Genomic DNA, 6,228 nt, shown 5'->3' with positions numbered 1-6,228 from the left:
ACAAGAAATTATGGGATAATGGGGAAATTAGTAAGTATGTAATGGGGGATAAAATGATAGGAGGGGAAGTTAATTAAATCAGTTTGTGAACATCCTTTCACTTTCATAATTTCTCTTGCACACTAAAACATTGGATTAAGCATGATAAATGTGCTTATGTTTCAATCAACTTTGTACTTCTGCAACCTTTCTTCTATTTACCCTTTACTTACCCTAACATTTTTTCTTCACTTTATTGGGTGCAATTCAGCTAGCAGACCCTTTCTTTCCCTTTTCTTTTGAAAATTAAACTATCTAATTCTAACCTTATATCTTTCAATGGCTCAGATTAATCTTATGAGCACATTTTATTTCTCTACCCAACTATTGATCTGCCAAGTTTAAAGAGTTTGGCTAGATATTTATTCTCTAACTATAAACATGAAATTTAAAGCATGAACTAGTCAAGATTAAACTATTTGACTATCATGGGTTGTGGCATTTATGGCAAGTTGCACACAACCATTATTTTTCATAGTAAAGTAAAAATTAGTGGCACTTAGACTTGCACACTTTCATGATCTTTTTTTTTTGGGGGGTTCATATATTTTCACTTTTTTTATCTTTTCTTATTCTTTTTGCCCTTTGATATTTCTTTTAGGACATACCCTATTTTCATTTTTTAATTTTTATTATGGAAAACATTTTGTAGAAAGCAAAAGTATGTACAATATTACAAGATCAACCCTAGCCAATTCAAAATTATGAATCCTATTAATATAGGACCCTAACATGATGAATATTGGACATCTTCATTTACAATAATTTATGTTTTTTTTTTTGTGAAAAGAAGAAATTAATGTAGAAGCTACATGCGGCCTTATTTCATTTTAAGGAATTGTAGTGGTAGATGTTAAATGAAAACAATAATAATTTTCTTGAGATGGGAAAAGAGAGGGATGTTCAAAGAGTGAAATTATTCCATTCAAGGAAAGAAAACAGTTAAAAATTAGTTATATTCCAAGAATGGGTATAATGAAAATAAAATTCTTATTCGAAGGGTGGTTCTTAGGTTTTCTTCTTCATGGAAAAAAAAGGAAGGAATAATGTGCAAAAAATACTTTCCTAGAGAAAAATGCCAATGAACAGGAACCAGAGAAGAAAACAAGTAGAGATAAATGTTGTTTCTTTAGGTATTAATTAAGGGGATATTGGGGGATAGAAATACAGAAGTCGCCTAAGACCAGTGGGGGATAAAACTGGTGTGCCATGTAGTAGAGAAGGTTTTTGTATAAGGGTGGATATAAAGCCTTGCATATCACAAGGTTTATTATTTATCTAACTAGAAGAATCAATAGCTCAGGGGAAGCTAGAGAGAAATCTCTTTTATGGTCATGAGGTTTGAAGAGACCCTTAAATATTTTCCAATGTTTTTAGATAAGTTTCTAATATTTTTATACTGACTGCAAACATGTATAACTCTTTTGTAGGAAAGTGAAAGAAAATAGTTTTATATTGCATGTGAGAAATCATAGCAAAAGTAGTTATTTGGTTAGTAGAACTAAGAAGGAAAACTCGTATACAGGTATAGATTTAATAATAATTTTAATATTTTCTTTATCTGGAGTCAAGAGTCAAGTGAAATCAAAGGAAAACAAAAAATGAAAATTAATTCAAGTGACGTATGTAGAATGATTTATGTTACAAGAATGCATGGTATGGACCATCCATAGAAAGATGCATGTGCCAATTTGAAGAACAATAAATGTGTAGGCTTAAGATTGTTGGAATTAATATTATGTGTCTATTACTTAACAAAATAACATCAGAAACAAGAACATAAAGCTTACTGCATGTATATTGTACTAGTAAAGTAAAATTGAACCTTATCATGTCGACGGTCAGGTGGATGTGGAATTTTATTAATTTTTCTCTTTCAGAAAATAGTTACAAAAAGATAAGGGTGGAATTGTAAGGACTCCACTAACCTAGGGTTAACTCTAATCCTACGAAGTCAAGTAACTCCATGGTGAAGCACAATCCCTTTGCTAGGGGATTTAGATAAGGAGATTTGTGAAAAAAAAAAATTGAAAAGGAAAAATGAACATAATACATGTCTATCTGGAGGAGGATTTATATCCAAAAGAATCCTTGTATTTCCTTACCACAAAAAATGAGAAACTTATATGGCTATCCTGTTAGTCCAAGTATGAGAAAGAAAAACAATAGTAGAAGAATAGTGTAGTCGCTTTCGGAAAAAAAGGCATTCTAAACTATGTATACTCTAACATTCTCAATGTTGCATAGGGATTAGTAAATCTTGTTGGAATAACATGAACAAGAATACTCATACGTATAACGCTCTAGATATAGAAGATACAATAAAAAACTTTGTTAGAGTAATCCATGCAAGTGACATTAAACATTTTTAGTCGAATAATGTAATTGTAACAAAAATTTAAGAACATAAATATTCACAATACATAACAAATAGTTACATGAAATATTCCTAATTTTTGTAGTAAATAATTACATGGTGTCATAAAGTTAGGGCTGAAAGGTTCATAATCCAATTTATAGGATTTTTGGGTAACAATTCTAACATGAGGGGTTTAAGAACCTCGATACCAAAAAAATAAACTAGTCAAGGCTAAAATATACATTTTAGACAAGAGTTTTAGTCGACCCATATTATAGGTATCTGATTTGCGAAAGGCAATCTAGATAAAAGGAAAAAATTAAAAGAGGGAATTAAAATAATATACACATGGAGGCATTAACATTAGAAAGGAGATAGTGAGTCGAAGCTATTTGAACAGAAGTGCATACTAGGAAACCTCTAAGGTGGTTGCGAAAGAAACAAAAGAGAAATTAAATATTTTATGTCAGGATAATATACCTCGTGAGTTCTAAGGAAGAAATTTGAGAGAAACACTGGAAAAGAAGTAATCATAATATCTAAGCAAGTATAAGTTCCACGACGGTGGAGAAATACGTACTTGTAGAGGAATGGTCAGTCATCTCTTTTATCTTTTCACCTTGCACTGTGAAAGACTTTTGGTGATGATCCAGAGGATATGGGGTTATAGGGGAGGCGGTAAATGCCTTCATGTTGTAACCGAAATATAAATAAAAGAAACCATAACACTTGCTAAAATAAACTGATAGGTATAACTCCCACCCTCTAGTAATGGTCCATGGAAACGTTCTTGTTGACCCTGCACCATTACCACTTAGTTATACAGGAGTAATAAAAATGAGCACCAAAGAAAGAATATTCATTAAGTAAAAAAAGGAATATATAGAAGGAGGCGGGGTTAATGGAAAATACTTACTCGTTGCAAGTTTTGGTTTTTGGTGTTCGTGAAAGCTTCAAGGAATCAAACCACCCTAGAGGGTTTCATTGTTTTGCACTAGGAGGTGGAGCCCTTTCCTTCTATGAAAGAGAGAAATGAGAGTCAATTGGGTCCTATTCCCTGTATATAGTTAGCCAACCTAACCCTGATGTGTGACAATGATGAGATCTAGGATTCCACAGATGTAACACGAATATGGCCTCAAATGGTGATCGACTATAATAGCATCATTAATGAGGCATTGGGGAGATAGAAAGTTCCAAATAGAAAATTGAAGATGGTCTGAGAGTTAGGATAAACCATTTTCCTCACTCAAAAATATAACAAGTAACTTAGGGTAACCAAAAGTTTGTTGGGGTGATAGCTGATGCTCGTAATAAAACCATGATAGATGCATCCCGTGTTGCATAGGAAAGTACCCATGGATATAGGAATTAAGTGGCATGTGGTGGTGTAATTTTAGTTAAGTCATGAGTATACATGTGGCACATATGTGAAATGCTAAGATTATTTAAACTTCATAAACACATTTAGAGCATTTGTTGAGAAAAAAAATGTTGACAACTTTAGACACTGTTGTTTTATTATTGTTATCACCCCAAGAAACTCTCCTAGGTTGTATCTCAGAGATGCTCGGAACATTACAAACTCAACAAAATGTTGGAAAAACTGGTGGATGAATGAAAGAAATGCTACATATTCAAGCCAGATACCCACTCCTACTATGCTTAACCACAGACATGGTTGAACACCCCCAGACTACAAGGCTTTAGACCACCAATTACTCACAGTTTGAGGATAAGGTGAATCATGGAGAACACTGACCACCACAGCAGATGCATAGGACCTTGTGATGGCTAGTTACAACTAGTTAAAAGGTCTGTAAATCTGTTTCCTAATGCACAGACAGGATGACAGCTCTCTGGCATTAAAACAACAGAAACCTGCATACAAATTCAATGATACAAGCTAGATTCTAACACAGAGGTGGGATGACAGCCCCTCTAATGCTAAACATCTACAACACATGAATAAATGCATAACAGGCACAGCCTGGAACAAAGAAGAAGAAGTGGAAAGTGAGAAATTAACAACAAAAGAAGCTTGTATTAGCTGAAAATGAAGACCAGACGCTGCAAGTATCACAGTAGTTACAGTCTCCAGAAGTTGAAGCTTACAACAAAATAACATTCATCAACCTTTTACATTTTGGTCTCTTGGTATATATTGAGTTTTTTAACAAAATTTCTTTGTTTGCTATACGAGGAAGGATAACAATTAGCCAACAACCATATTAACTCTTTGGAATGGTCCTCTGCCATGATCTGCTGCTTTAATGGACAAAATGACCTTTTCTGCTGTTCTGCGGTCCTTCTCTGAGCAGGTGGAGTAAATTATGGATGAAATTCCATGCCTGATAAATGCTTTTAACTGCTCTTTCCTGTACTTTTCTTCCTCGACTTGCTGCTTGTTAAATGTGGTTACTGAGATATTACTGTGCAGGTACCGGGTAGCTGATCACTGTTATCCTTCGTCCCTTGGAAGTGTGGCAGAGGCAGTGGGCGTAGGCGACATGGAGGCAGATCCACCATTGGATATCGTGGATCAATGGCGGGAAGCATTTCCCAACAACTATCGGGAGCAAGCGGGAATCAAATGTGGGCCATTGGATTAAACAAACGGGCGGTGGAAAGTGAATCATAGGGGCTATAGGAGGCAATGAGATCGGACGAATGAGGGCCGTCAGATCGCAGTCGAGTAGATCCGACGGCTATCGGGCGGCAGAGGTGATCGACAGTTAACGAGCGGGGGAAGGTGGTTTCGCGGGTGGGCGGTATCCCCCGCGTCGCTTATCGGAGGTAGGCGGTTTCTGTATAACCCCATGTGATCCAATAGAATCACAATACGTGGCAGTCGAAAACCACCGCCCCTATGGGTTAACGCGCGTGCAAGTCGCGCGATCGGGGCAAGTGTCTACCGTCCGATCATTCGACGGACGGTCGGATGGAGGGAAACATGCATGATGGTTAATGTGCAGGGAAAAGACAAAGGTTGTTAGATTAAAGCACGACAATCAATGGATATGGTCACGACGGAAGGTTATATGGGTGCGGGTCCATAAGTTAAACACTTGGGAACTGAAGAAAAGGGTTATGCAGATTTTAAATGAGTTTTATGAAGAAATTAAGCAGGAAATGGAGCTATTGGGAGAAAAATAGGGATAAAGGGGGTTTAAAAGAGAATAAGGAGGATTAAGAACAGAAAAAAAAAGGAGGAGAAGCGACCATTGCGAGCACCTTTCTCGGCACAAACCAACCATCAGTCCTGAATTTGACCTTTTAAGCACTGAAGTTTATAGCAGAGCTAACAATTATAACATAACTCATAGGGTGACAAAACGAAAATGAAAGGGTTGTGATGGAGATTATTCTCAAGATGTAGTTTTGGTACCATTTAGTACAAGGTATATCTCAAGATAAGTATTATAAAAATGTTAGCTTAATATTGCTATTAACTTTAGTATTGATTCCTATTGCAAAAGTGTGTGTGTGTGTGCGTTGTGTGTGTGTGATTGTATATATTTTATATATATATATATATATATATATATATATATCTATTATATATATATATATATATATATATATATATATACTCGTTCATCACAAAAATTATAATTACTACTAGCTTTGAATTAGGGTTTGTCATGAATATTATGGTTTTTATATATTAAAAAAAATAGGTTTGTTTTGAACCTGTCAATAGGGGAGGCATGACGACATTTATTATTATTTATATAAGGTTTATTGTTAATTAATAATGTTAGTTTATTATATTAATATATTAAACCATACATTACATATTAATTTTTATATTAGCACATGTCAATCAC

Source organism: Pinus tabuliformis, chromosome 9 (genome assembly GCF_031772625.1).
Source record: "Pinus tabuliformis cultivar Carrire ecotype Pingquan chromosome 9, CPIR1, whole genome shotgun sequence".
Classification (NCBI taxonomy): domain Eukaryota; kingdom Viridiplantae; phylum Streptophyta; class Pinopsida; order Pinales; family Pinaceae; genus Pinus; species Pinus tabuliformis.
This window is presented reverse-complemented; position numbering follows the sequence as displayed.